Genomic DNA, 15,489 nt, shown 5'->3' with positions numbered 1-15,489 from the left:
TTGGTCTTTGTGCACAGGTGGAACCAGCTGAAGAATGATGGGGACTTCATGGTTATGACTGAGGACTCTCAACAAAATGGATAGTTTGGAAGCTACTTCTACTTCTTTCAACTTGTTAGGGATGAGAGACTTTTAGTTTGTGCACAAGAAAGTCTTTCAAGTTATTGTACATGAGAATCTTTCGGTACTTTATTGGGATTTTAGTACTTGCTTTGAGCATTTGTTTGCGATTTTAGTACTTGCTATGTTTGTACTTGTTATCGACTTTTAATCGGATGAATTATATTTGAGTTTTGACTTCTTCTTTTAAATTGCCATATGCATTCTGCTCTTTGGGATAATTTTACAAGTCCCTTGGGATTTTGGTTGATGGAATGTACAGCAGGGAGGACTAATTGCAGGTTGCTTCCATATAAAAAAAAAACTGGGAAAAAGCTCCTGGCAATTAAAAGTGTCAGCATATCTTAGCTTCGAAAAACACTAATGACAAATGGGCATGTCGTCCAAAGCAGTGTAAATTCATATGGCTACGTGTCCTTAAAGCCATATATTAAGACAACTCAAGATGGCTTCATAAACTGGATATACTACTGATCTGCTACTGATGTTCTAATGCTATACGGACACTTTCAATTATCACAAAAAAAAGTTTTTGTTGGCAGAGGGAATGCTATAGCAGCATCGTTTTCCTGACACATTTGAATGCTGCTAAAGATTTGAGGCTATCCCCACATTGGAAGGGACAACACTCGCCCTAGGTGTGAGGATAGATAAAGTGTCAGGTTAGATTATCTATACTGACACCTTTAAATGCCGTTAAAAGCCATTTTTGTTGTAGTGAGGTGTGCTCTATTATTCCCATATACTACAATTACACGTGAAAGTACTCCTGACACGCATCATTAGATGTACTTCTCCAATTATATAGTACCTCCTCCCTCCCATAAAATTTGTCATATTTGTTACTTTTTCTTATTCGAAATTAATTGTCATTTTCGAAAAGTCAATTCATCTTTTTTCAATAAAATTTTATTTTTACTTTTCTTATGACCCATCATTTATTCTCCATAATTATTAATACATCAAATAAAAGACGGTCTGCCATTAAGGATATAAGGGAAAAGTAAAAATTCTCTTTTCTACTTATGTCACTATACATAAATTGCATGTTCTTATAAAAACGACAAATTTTATGGGACAAAGGAAGTACTATTTTTCATGCTTGATCAGATTACATGTGTTTACCTGATTGAATCTCCACGATAAATTTTGGAGGCTATCCTTGCTGTGACGCCCCGAAAGAATGAGTGCGAGAACCCAAGAATTTTTTTAATTTTCTAGGATTTATTTTATTTAATTGCCCGCCTTTTCTGCATTTTCTTTATTAGAAAAATTCCCCAGATAAAGTTTATGAGTAAATATAGTTTTAAGATGATTTTTCTAGTATCGGGTAGTTTTTGAGAAATAAGGAGTGTATATTGGACGTGGGACCCACTAGTGCGGTAAATGCAGTATATTTTTGATAACTTGTTGGAGTTTTGTATTAAGTGATATTATTTTACAAGGTGTTAAGAAATGATTAGAGGTTACTTAGATAGTTAATCTTGGTGAGACAAAGGGATAAGAATAAACTTAAGAAGGGCCAAGTGTCGCGATTCGATTTGTAGTTGGACTTTGACCAAACCTTCTTACCTTTACTAAAACCAAATTTTGACCAAATTTCTTCCATTTTTCATCCCTCATAGCCGGCTGTTCTAAGGAGGAAAACAAAGAAAAGCTCTTCAATTCCTAGCTTCCAAATTTGCTCAAATCTTGAGTTTTAACCGATAGTTTTGGAAACTACACCGTACGAGTGCTCATTATGGTGGAACAAAGGTGTTGGTGGAGTTGTTTTGGAGGAGGAAAGATTAAGCTCCTACTTTTCTTGTGGTTTTAAGGTATTTTGCCAAGAACTTCCTCTTTACTTCAATTAATTGGTGATTAGTGGGTTTCAATTGTTTTAGATGTTGTTTTGTGGAAGATTAGCACTTGAATGTATAAAATTTCCAGATTAGGGTTTCCATTTTCTTCATTCTGTCTGGTACTGTTACACCTAGTTAGAGGCCGAATCAGCTCTTGCCCAAAACATGAAAGTTGTAGAGAATGATGTTTTATTGTTGCCTGCAAAATTTCAACTCAATCGGAGTAACATAGCCTGTAAAAAGACTGAATTACCCTTGCTGTCCTGTTTCTACCCGAACCTGAGAACTGCGATTGTAATTGGTTATTTTGGTTTGGAATGCTTCAGAATTGGTTGTTTAGGTCTTCTGATGAAATGTATCCCTATATCTTAGCTTTTGGATGGCTTTGGAATCACTTGTTTTGGACTTAGGTAGCCTGACTTATGATGTTTGACCCAGAACACGGTTTGTGAACCTGTTTTTACGATTCTGGAATAGTATATTGCATTTCTGATCTAGTTACACTCGAAACTGGACTAAGTGGCCTTCTTAAATATTGTAGCCCCTTACGTCCTGAATATGCCTGTAAATTTTCAGGTCAAACGGATTAGTGTATCCTGAGTTATAGACAGAACACTCAGGCCTGTTTTAGACATTAGTTTGTGCTGCGTTTTGAAATCAGCCTCTGACCATGGATTTTTCCGTTTTGATCCCGTACGACCTGGGTTTTGACTCCTTCATAAGAAGTGTAGATCTTGGTTTTAGCTTCAAAACGGTATAAAGTGCGTCGAAATCCGAGTTCCGTAGCTCCTGTTATGACCAAAACAAGATCGATCGTCAGAACTGCCTTGTATCTGGACAGTTCTGACGGGTACTTTGACACTCAATTTTCGTTCTGTTCTGAGTGGATTCAGGTCTTGGCCAAAACATCAAAGTTATACCCTTAGGTCCTAGCTTTCCAATGCCTTTTGAATTTCTTGATTTGAATTTGTGAGCTGTGAGTTATGGTCCAGTAAACAACCCTATTCGTCACCCTAAGACGTAAATTTCTGGTACTGTTTTCTACAATTTCGACCTGCTTCCATTCAGATCTAGATTAAAGTGTCTCCAGAAGATTTGTAGCTCTTCCTCATAGCTTCGAAACGGTAACTCTCTCACTTTGATCCAACCTTCCTAGCCTAATGTTTGATCAAAACAGTTTGAAATGGCAGATTTAGCCGTTTCCGTTTGCCGTGCCGCGCACTTGCATGTGCCAATTTTGCCGTTTCCATACTTGCGTGTGCCGACTTTTGCCGTTTTGCTTGTTTTGGGTCTGTTAGTAGCCGTTTGTGATATAATGTGATAAAATCTTCTATTTCAGACGTTGGTGAGCTAGGTGGAGCCAGTGGGGCCTACTAGCTATTCCTCGCGGCACGAATTTCGTACTTTTGCTCTTTGTTCGTTGAGTAAGTATTCAGGCCGCTCTTGTGCGTTAGTTGCTTATGTATTTCGATATGTATGAAGAGGGTACTTAGGCGAGGGTGTACTTTATCGCACTCGCTCTAAACCCTAATTTGCGCACATATCTGTACATGGCTTGTGTATATGAGAAATTTTGGAACAAAAACCCTTGACCTTGTGGCTCGGGGTGGCTTTTGAATAATTTTGTGAAGTTTGTGAGTTTGGGGCCCGATCTCAATACCTAGATGGACTATTCGAGCCGGTTAGGGTTTGGTCGAAGTCAGTCCACCCTGGATTGAGGTCATCAAGTTTGTGAACCCGGTTCACTGAGTATGTGGACCAAGTTTGTGACCCGAGCTTGTGACTCAAGCTCAAGTTTGTGATTTCGTTCGCCTGGGCAAGTTTGTGAGGTGACTGGCCAGTGAGGGTGATAAGGTGTTCGGTGGGTGTACAAGTGGAGTTCTACGGACCTTATTTGTGGTCGACGGAGTGTCGACAGGAGGTCACGTATGGCACACGACTTGGCTTTGGAGCCACCCGTATCCTTATTATGTGATGTTATATTTTTCTGCTTTTGCTTTACTCTTACTGTGTAATTGTTAATATGTGAGATTTACGCTTTTGCCCCTGTTGACTTACTAAGCATATAGCTTACCCCTTTTCTTTTGTTTTCCTTAGCAGGGGCCGACGCGGGGAACTTTTGACACATACACTAGTATAGTTAGATTTGCATGTAATAGTTTGACAATTAGGATGTTTGTTTTAGTCTTGGTGGTTTGTATAAGGACCCTCCTTAGGGTCTACTCTTTGATTTTGGTTATATTCAGGATGTAATGGGATGATTAGAACACTTTTGGGATTGTATATATTGTGTATATAGTGCTCTTTCAGTTTATTTCATTTTATTGCCTTAAGTTTCGAGTCCTGGCGCGAGTTAGGCAGGCGGCCCGCTAATACCCTCGGGTTCGCCCTTGGGAGAAGTGGGGTCGTCACACTTGCCACAAGGGAAAAATGCGGACCATCCCCTAGCTAACCCCTTCGGCACTTTTAGCCAAAATCTTGAATCTGTCATGCTTGACCCAGTGCTGGTAATTACCGGAGGGATTGAGCTCCCAAGAGATAGGGTCGAGAACTACGCAAGAAGGTTGAAGGAAGCCGGGAAGGAAGTCCAATATGTGGAGATTGAAGGAGACCATAACGGCTTTTTCATAAATGACCCTTGTAAGAGCTGGAAACAGAGTTTTATTGGAGATAAAAAGATTGGATGTCCAAAATTTCTGGTTGATTAAGTTTATTGCACATTGCATTTGTTTCCGTTGTTTTCTTTCATATATGCACCATTTGTTACTGGAATAATGTCGAGGTTGCAAGTCCTGAAAAATAAGTAAGGTGTTTGATGTAAACAGGTCAGTGTCTATGCCTAACCCTCCATCATTTATAGGTGATTTTTTTTTTAAAATAAAAAGGTATTCAATGTAATAAAAGTAGCTTGTTGTCTATCAATTAAGTTAGAGCGGTTTACCAGATATTGTGCCTTTTCTTATTGAGGTAATATATGATAAAAAAAAATCCACCATTAGCTGAATTTCAAAATTTTCATTTTCATCCAGCCCCTCATCTTTTGCTTTCATTTTCACGGCTTAAACTATTAATACTAGCATATATAGCTGATGCTTTCCACAACACAACACGCATATTGCACGGATTGGAATGGTTGCAAAACATTCAGGCGTGAACACTACTAAAACATGTGAACTAAAACCTTATTGTCGCATTCCAATTAAATTGTACCTACCATCAACAGATTTGGAAATCAAAATAGTATAATTGAAGGGAGATTTAAGTCCATTCTTGGTCTTTGGGTCTTGGAGGTGCGTCATACTTTTGATTATTGGTGAAAGATCCACTTAGGGGAATTTTGCTCCCACTCTTGGAGGTTATTGACGTTCTTGAGCTGTGAAATTACACAATCTTATTGGTTTTTTTTTGTTGCATTCCTGCCAATAGTTAAGGCAGAGTCAAGAACTTTACCATTTGTTAACAATCAAAGATACCATGTTTTTGGTTAATCCTCAGAGGCAATCTAGCAATAAGAGACAATTTACCTCGATTTTGGAGAAATTGTAGATAAAAAGAGAAGCATAGTTACAAAAGATTTATATAAATTTTTGGGAAAAAAAAATAGTTACAAAAGATTGAGCTTTTGACTACAAAACTCATGCCACTTATGTGAAATATTTAGGAACACTTACCTATTTCCTTTTTGGTTTTGCTTTGTTTATAGGGTCTACTTCCGCTATAAATACTCCTAAAGTACTTTATATGCGAGCTAAAAAGTATTCATCAAATAACTATTGAAGTTAATGCACAAGGACTTTGTACTTCATACATCATGAGCTCCAAAACAATAAGTCACACTTAAATAAAATTGCACGGAACTTTATTTCTCAAAAGTCTTGCTATTGCATTTACCAAAGCCGTTGACGCATATGTCCTTCTCTTCCTCAAGCCTGTGTTTGTCCCAATTATTGTTGTAGCATTATTTAAAAAAAAAAAAAAAAAAAAGCCCCGGTCATAATCCATACTCGGAATTTTTCTTGAGCTAGCACCAGAAGTAGGAACTTCAAATTCAATCATAATGGTCACCGAGCACATCTTTGCAAACAACTTATCAAACTCAATTGATTTTTTTTTTTTTAATGAGGGTTGTAGTTCTTAATGTTTGTGACATCCGCAAACAGTATGGCTGTTAGCCTTGATGAAGTCAAATTTTTTGGTCTATCCGGCTCTCAAAAGATGTTTTGAGTTTATAGGTTTCATAAAATGAAATAAAAAGTAAAATAAAATAATTTGTATCTACACTGGATGAATTGCTTCTTGAACAAGTATGAGACAATTTGCTTAACTCTATTTATTTCTCTAACCTTGCTCATACAAGCAATAACTTGATAAAAATTATAAACACCATATTGCGCTGAATAATTGTCTCTACTATTTCTTGACACTATACTGCAATACACCTTTAACTCAATATTTGTTGTTTAAGTATGCAAAAAATACTTGAGCTATACAAAATGTTGGAAAGATTGCTTTTGCAACATACCCGTAGTTCCATTACACTGTTCTAGCACGCTTCGATGGTTTTGACAACTATTTTTTGCAAGTGTTCAAGACTTTGAGCAAATTCAATGGCATGATATAGGTGGCAAATAAACCCATTTAATTAAAAATATTTATACCCATTCATAAATAGATGGGTATGGGTATCTTAAGTTTTTTTGCATATGGGTATAAATGGATTACTCAATAATACCCATTTATTAAATGAAAATTATTGGGCAATCTATTGAATCCAATTAACTCATTTAGAATTGTCTTCTCCCAAACCTCCTCTCTTCCTCCACCCTTTTGTTTTCAGATTTTTCATTTTGTCATAATATTAACTACATTTGTTTCATTATTATTATTATTATTTGTTGGTTTTATCTTGTTATTTTATTTTCTTTTAGTTTGTTAACTTACTCAATTTTAAGCATTACCAATTTATGACAAATTTTAACCTCTTTTCCTACTTTTCCAAAATGAAATGTTAAATTTACATATGAAAAAAATGCTATAGAGGTTCAAAATTTTTGGATTAAGTTTTTATGTTAACTTTTATAGTACTTAGTTTAAATTTTTATATTCTTATTGTTCAATTATTAAATAGTATGTAATTTTGTAACATAGAGTACGGATGGAAAAAATTGGTAATTAGGTTTATTGAACATTATAAGTAAATATTTAAAACTAATGATAGGTGCAAAGGGTGATATAAATTAATAACATAGTTTGTAAAAATGAATTTAAAGGAGTTTACAAAAAGTTAAAATAAATGGGTTATAAATGAGTAATTAAGTTACCCAATTCATTTTTTGACTTACCCATTTATACTCATCTAATTAAATGGATACAAATTGGTTGACTTACTTATACCCATTATCCATTTTAACCAATCCAAACCCATCCAAATCACCCATTTTGACACCTCTACAGCATGACGATGCACTCTAAAATTCTGAGAGGAAGAAAGGGAAACACAGAAAATATTCATCATATGAAAGCAGTTGGTGCAATGAACAAAAAGAACATGCTCAACTCAACAGCTCAAACAATTTGACTCCCAGAAACACATAACTATAATAAAATACAATCAAGACAGCTTCCACATTTTGATTTATTTTATTTGATTCTTTTTTGGTGTCATTCTTTTCATTTTATTTGAAAATCGCTAAAATTAATGCTCCAAAAACAAAAAGGAAAAATAAAACCCTCCATTTTAGTTAGCTAAAGCACAATGTCTCCTAATTTCACCAGCCTTTCCTGTGAAACTCCAACTTTACTCAATTTCACCGTGCATGCAGCGAAGTCCTTGAAGAAAGTTGATCCGTGAGCCGTGGCTTGAAGTTTGACATGAGCTCTGGTCTGGCGATCATCAAGAAGAGCTGCACCAGATTGTAAATGCCCTCTTCTTTTTGTTATTAGTGTGTAACAGTAGGCTTCATCAAAGGATTTAAAGGTTCCAGGAGTCATTTCAACAAGTGTAGTGACATCTCCTGGCTTGCATTTCTTCTTTAGGAATGGAATGTATTTGGGATCCGAAGAAGGGTCCTTGTCACCTTTGCCGGTAAAGTTGTATAAACGGCTGCTGAAGACAAAGCAATGAGCATTTCCAATTGTATGTCCTCCTGTGAGTGGAAGAAAATTAGTAATAACATTAGCCATCAGGTAGCTAAAAAAAGCATTATTTGTTATAAATATTAGAATATGAAGAAAGAAAAAAGGTTTTAAAATGTACTTACTCTATTGTAAACTTTTGTTGCAATTATCAATATTGAACTTCTCTTATACTTAATGAAGAACTTTTTTGTTCAAGACTTTATCATATAGAAAATTGACTTTTGAATTGTTTACTTGAACGGTTGTGTTTGCTTTTTGAGTCTAATTAGTATGTTAAGTTAAACTCTAAAACCAATTTGATGCACTTAGAAATCTTAATCAGATTCACGAGTATGATATGTGTAAACATTATTTAATCGTAAACATATTGTGTTGGGGAAGTACAAACATATGTTTTAGAGTAATTTTTTTATTTCTAACATTAAATAGTAAAAGGGAATTGTTTGGGAAGTTTATAACCATCCAAACTATTAGCCCCAAGATTAAATTTCTTAACAGGACGACAAGTTCTTTTGTATTCCAACCCTTGGCTGCAAATGATGCTTTGAGTCGAGCAATGTTAGCAAATGGGGGTGGAAGATTTGACAAGGCCTCATTCAATAAAGAAACTCTTTCATCTCTTCGTCCCAATGGCACAATCCAAAATGGTCCATTGAGCTGTAAATAAATACATTTACATATCATAATTAATTCAAGAAAATTAATCACTTCCACGAAGTACGAAACACTTAAACGATAGAGAGTTTCCCTTTGCAATTTTGTTAAAAATAAAATGAACAAACCAAAGTAAACAGAAATGTAAGAAAGGCAAAATGAGCCAGTAGTCATGACATTTGCATGTATGGGTGAAGCCAGGTTGCATTGAGGGTGGGCAATTGTGCCCTCTCAATTTTGCAACATTTAGAGAATAGGCTTCAAATTTTTTATTAATTTTCATGTTTCTACATTATATTCCCCTCAATTTTGAAAATGATATTACCTCCTATATTGCCCCACTATTTGATGAAAAATTCTCATCTTCTCCCATTTTATCTTGTTAAAAAGATGATTTCTTTTAGATTTCTCTCCTATGGTACAATTAGTTTAGAGCTATAAGAATGCAAAATTAATTCCTACATAAACAAAAAATAACTTTAGAAAGTTTTATGCGAAAAAAGAATTTAAATCAGCTTATAAGCATTGTATAAGAGTAATTATATACATACGTATGTACATACATACACACACATACAGATATTACATATATATATGCATGTCTTGAAGGAGTTGGGTCTTCTATTACACATCTCTTACTTAACTTTTTAAATTGATATGTGTCCTAAAATAGTCATACAACTTTTTAAATTGACAAATATCTATTGATCAAAAGTAATGTTTCAAAACATAAACTGTTGTTTATTAATGCATATGACACATATCAATCAAATAGGTAATGTAACAAAAGTGTATTAAAGGGTTCAATCGAAGAGCTCTAAAGACCCACAGCCTTGAGAGATTAGTGTGTTGAGCTAATATTTGCAATCTAATAGAGAAAAGGATGACACTCAAATCCTTGCAAAGGGTGCAGATAAGACTGAAATTGAACTCCAGTGTGGGTGGCAGTGAATGCGCTAGATGCTAGATGGAGAAGATGATAAAGTCGGTTTGCTCTCCAATTGATTCAAAAGTAGGAGGTATAACCCTATTCGGGATCTGCCTTTGATTGGTCCAACACTTGCATCCATCCAACAAGAGCAATGAGGCCACTGCTACTCGTTAACGGGCCCTGAGTTCTGTTCCCCTACTTGAAGTAGTCTCTAGCTGGCACTTAAACATGATGGTGATGAAGACAGAAGATGTGTCTACTCTCCGCCCTTTATCCATTCCATATTAACAGGATATGTCTTAGCCATTTCGTGTTGCGGAAGCCCTACCAAATTAAGGTATAACGAGTAAATTATTGTACCTAAAATTGTAAATGATAATTCCCAAGAAATATTTGGTGAGCCATACTGGCCTGCTTAAATACCAATTTCCTAGACAGAATCACCTATATATGCAATTAATTGCACAATAACTCACTACAAATATACCTACAAATATAGCTACTAAATAGACAATAAAATAGAACACCAGAATTTAACGAGATTCGGCTAATTTGCCTACGTCTTCGGACACTACCGACAATTTAATATTTCACTAGAAGAAATATTACAAAGAGAGAGAAGGAAGCAAGTTATTGGCTCTTGCTTGGTGTACATGAATTGGTTTGTTTGAGAGCTATTTATAGCTCTCAAATGTTAAACTAACCGATGTGGGATTTAGAAACTTAGGCCAAAGATTTCAAAGTCCTCAATTTTGGCTTGAAAAAAGTCATCAATTGAGGCTTTGAATTCAACAAATCTCCACCTTGGCATAATTTCTAATTCCACCAAAAATACAAATCTTCTCCCTCAGAATTCGGTGGTGTCTTCAAATGCGTTGTCAAGCGCCAATCTTCAAGTTGTGTATAACATTTATCAAATTCAAACAATGTTGGAATTTGATAGTTGTCACAACCTTCGTAAGCATATCAGCAGGATTCTCCTTGGTCTGAATCTTTTGAAATAGTATCGTACTACCTTCCAAAATCTTCCTCACAAAATGATATCGTACATCGATATGCTTCGTCCTTGCATGATAAACCTGATTCTTTGCTAAATGAATAGCACTTTGACTATCACAATAAACTTTGATAGACTTCTGTCCAATTCCCAATTCATCAAGCAACCCATGAAGCCAAATTGCTTCCTTAACAGCCTCCGTAACTGCCATATACTCCGCCTCTAAAGTAGACAAAGCAACCGTTGACTGTAAGGTAGACCTCCAACTGACTGGTGCCTTAGCAAGTGTAAACACATACCCAGTCGTTGATCGACATGTATCTTGATCACCTGCATAGTCGGAATCACAATATCCAACTGCGCCTTGACCAATTTTCTTATCCCGCTCAAATACTAATCCAATATCTACAGTGTTCAAAATGTACAGTAAAATCTATTTCACAGCCTGCCAATGCTTCTTGCCAGGATCATGCATGTACCTGCTCACAGCTCCAACTGCTTGTGAAATGTTGGGCCTTGTACACACCATAGCATACATCAAACTACCCACTGCATTTGCATATGGTACTTTTGCCATATATTCTCGTTCTGCATCATTCTTTGGAGATAACGATACACTAAACTTGAAATGAGGAACAAGTGGAGCACTAACAGGTTTGGTCTTTTCATTCATGCCAAACTTCTTTAATACTTTACTAAGATATTCTTTCTGAGTCAAATAAAGTCTCCCCAATCTTCTATCTCTGCTTATCTCCATGCCGAGAATCTTTTTGGTTTCGCCCAAATCCTTCATTTCAAACTCCCGACTCAAATGAGATTTCAATTTTTCAATCTCACCTTGATCCTTGAAAGCTATCAACATATCATCAACATAAAGAAGAAGATATATGTAGGATCCATCTCGTAACTTGCGCAAATATACACAGTCTTCATATTTGCTTCTTGTATACTTCTGCCCCATCATAAAATTGTCAAATCGCTTGTACCACCGCCTTGGAGACTGCTTCAATCCATACAACGATTTGTCAAGCTTGCACACCATCTTTTCTTTACCAGCAACTTTGAATCCTTCTTGTTGAGTCATATAGATTTCCTCTTCCAAGTCACCATGTAAAAATGCAGTTTTTACATCTAATTGGACAAGTTCCAGATCCGATTGTGCTACCAAAGCCAATAAAATTCTGATGGAGGAATGTTTCACGACTGGAGAAAACACTTCGTTGTAATCAATTCCCTCCTTTTGAGCGTAGCCTTTAGCCACCAATCTTGCTTTGTAGCGAACACCAGACTTGTCAAGAAATTCTTCCTTCTTTGCATATACCCACTTGCATCCGATTGCCTTCTTTCCCTTTGGAAGACTGGTTAGCCTCCATGTTTGATTTTTATGAAGGGAATGTACTTCTTCATCCATTGCAATCCTCCACTTTTCTTTATCCGAACTTTGAGCTGCTTCATTGAAAGTGACAGGAATATCATCATTTATGGTTGGGGATGCATAGGCCACTATATCAGCAAAACGAGTAGGTTTTCTGATTGTCCTCTTTGGCCTACTGGTTGCAATTGATTCATGTTGCTGTGGAAGTTCTTCAACTGGAACGTCTTCTTCTATCATAGGAGTCCTTTCATCTGCTCCTATATCCACTGTTGGTCTGATAATGCTTCTTTCAAACTCCACCTGTTTAGGAGTGCTCTCCATCTGTTGGGGAGTACCATCATTCTGCTGTACATCTACCTTTGTTAACGAGAAAAGTCATCGACAAAGGTGACAAAATAATTTTTGCCTCCCAGAGAAGTTGTTTTGGAAGGTCCTCACACATCAGAGTGCACATAATCCAAAATACCCTTGGTATCATGAATTGCAGTACCAAATTTTACCCTTGTCTGCTTCCCTTTGACACAATGCTCGCAAAAACCTAACTTGCAAACACTGGCTCCTTTCAATAGTCCTTGATTCATCAGAAGATTCAAGGATTTTTTTCCGGCATGCCCTAAGCGCATATGCCATAATCTGGTTATTTTCAATTCTCGATCGTCACTGGAAGCCACTACCGCTACTCCAACAACTGCATTACCTTGATAGTAATACAAGTTATTATTTTTTCGGATTCCTTTCACCAGCACCAATGCACCTGAAATGATTTTCATCACTCCATTATATGCCGACACCTTGTAACCTATTGATTCTAGTACTCCCACAGAAATGAGATTCTTTTTTAATTTTAGCACATATCGGACATCAGTTAGAATCCTAATTGATCCATCCTGATTCCTTAGCCGAATTGAACCAACCCCATTTGTTGCTAATGTGGTCTCATCTGCGGTGTAGACGACTCCACATTCTTGTTCCTTAAAATCAAAGAACCATTCCCTATTGGACGTCATATGATGACTACAACCTGAGTCCAATAGCCATGTACTAGAATGACCAGTAGGCATGACAGCTAATGAAAAGTCTGAGTCTTGATCAATGCACTCAGATACATTTGAATCCGCAACAAATTTTTCCTTGTCAAGTCTACCCTTCAGTTTTGGGCAGTCCTTCTTCCAGTGCCCTTCCTCTCTGCAAAAGGCACACTCATCTTTGCTTAGTCTGGCTCTCAATTTGGATCTACCTCTTGTCCCTTTTCTCTGGTTTTGTGAGTGTCCTCTAGTTACCAGAGCTTCTGCTGCTCCATCTCTGCTACTTTGCTTGTCTTTTTTTCTATGTTCGTAGCTGTACAGGGCAGAGCTAACTTCACTGAGGGACACCTCACCTTTCCCATGGAGTAGAGTTGTTTCAAGATGCTCAAACTCTTCAGGAAGAGATCCCAACAACATGAGAGCCAAATCTTTGTCTTCAAATGTCACATCTAAATTCATCAGATCAGTGATTAACTGATTGAAATTAGTGATGTGATCACTTAGAGTTGTGCCAGGAACATAAGTGAAGCGAAATAAACGCTTCTTCATATTGAGTCTGTTCTGACAATTTTTCTTCAAGAACTTCTCCTCCAATCCAATCCATAATTTATTTGCAGAAGTTTCTTTTGAGAACACATATTTTTGTTCTCTTGAAAGACACGATCGAATTGTACCACACGCTAAACAATTTAGCGTCTTCCATTCCTTCTCTTCAATCTCTTCTGGTTTCTCTTTTTCGATGGCAATGTCTAGACCTTGATTAAAGAGCGCGTCTAGAATCTCACTTTGCCACATACCGAAATGACCAGTGCCATCAAATGTCTCCACATTTAATTTTGTATTCATCATAGCATTTCTCCCCATAATAGATGATGACGAGCTTGTTGATGCTTGCATTGTAGATGAAGATCTACTTTCGGCCATCTCTAAAAAATTATATTTAGTAGCTCATAAATGTAGAGTAACAATAGCCCAAGAAATCTTTTCTGATATGGAAGATCAAACTATGCTACAACCACAGAGCATACTAAGAAACCTCGAGCTCTGATACCAATTGTTGCGGAAGCCCTACCAAATTAAGGTATAACGAGTAAATTATTGTACCTAAAATTGCAAATGATAATTTCTAGGAAATATTTGGTGAGACACACTGGCCTGCTTAAATACCAATTTCCTAGACAGAATCACCTATATATGCAATTAATTGCACAATAACTCACTACAAATATACCTACAAATATAGCTACTAAATAGACAATAAAATAGAACACCAGAATTTAATGAGATTCGGCTAATTTGCCTACGTCCTCGGACACTACCGACAATTTAATATTTCACTAGAAGAAATATTACAAAGAGAGAGAAGGAAGCAAGTTATTGGCTCTTGCTTGGTGTACATGAATTGGTTTGTTTGAGAGCTATTTATAGCTCTCAAGCAACCTCTCAAATGTTAAACTAACTGATGTGGGATTTAGAAACTTAGGCCAAAGATTTCAAAGTCCTCAATTTTGGCTTGAAAAAAGTCATCAATTGAGGCTTTGAATTCAACATTTCGTTTATTGCCAATGCCATTTGTGCTCTCTTCTAGTTTCATTTCAAGGCCTCGCCTTCTGACCATCGATCTTGTGGGCAACAGAGAATCAGTCCTGGACTAGCGGCCTGGGTGAGACTGAACCTCAAATTTATAAGAGTAGGAACAAGCTTAAACCATAAACATTCATATATACTGTTAGGTCTGACCAGGAAATTGACAAAAGGATTTTGGCAACTCCAAAAGACAAATAACAAAGAAAAATAAATAAAATAGCAACACAGAAATTTACATGGTTCGATCAAATTGACCTACGTCCACAGGCGGAGGAGGAACAATATTTTATTATGAAGAAAAGAGTACAAAATTGCCTTAGGAAAGTGTTCCTAAATCTAAAAATACTTAATACTTAAAATACAAGAGAACCCAAAATATTTAACTAAACAAAAGATTTAATGACCCAAAAACTCAAATAGTCCACTAACGCTCTCTTGATTTGGTGCACTTAATCTCATTACAGGTCCACTATATTTATAGGCAACTAACAGAAAGATTCCCTTATATAAAAGGAGATGTGGGACAACGTCACTTTAACAAATCTCCATCTTGGCATGTCCCCAACATCGACAATAGTAAAATTGCTCCACCTTCTTCCCATAAGCTCCAATGGACCGAAATCACCAGCAACAAATACCTGCCAAATTCAAGCATTGCTTGAACTTGTAAATTAGAAGAGGTTTCGTAAACATATCAGCATGATTCTCCTTGGCACTGATTTTCTAAACAAGGACTTTTGTCTCAGCAATAATATCTCGAATGAAATAAAATTTCACATCAATGTGCTTCGTCCTCTCATAATACATCTGGTCTTTAATCA

The 15,489-nt window shown here is 36.4% G+C and overlaps 1 pseudogene; it reads left to right on the top strand.

Moving 5' to 3' along the window:
- LOC140007225 (strigolactones hydrolase CXE15-like) overlaps positions 1-4,669 on the top strand; it is a 28,872-nt pseudogene extending 24,203 nt beyond the window's left edge.
- Positions 4,670-15,489: the final 10,820 nt, after the last annotated feature.

Source organism: Coffea arabica, chromosome 5c (genome assembly GCF_036785885.1).
Source record: "Coffea arabica cultivar ET-39 chromosome 5c, Coffea Arabica ET-39 HiFi, whole genome shotgun sequence".
NCBI lineage: Eukaryota > Viridiplantae > Streptophyta > Magnoliopsida > Gentianales > Rubiaceae > Coffea > Coffea arabica.
Note: the sequence above shows the minus strand (reverse complement) of the source record. Positions and strands in the feature narration are given on the sequence as shown.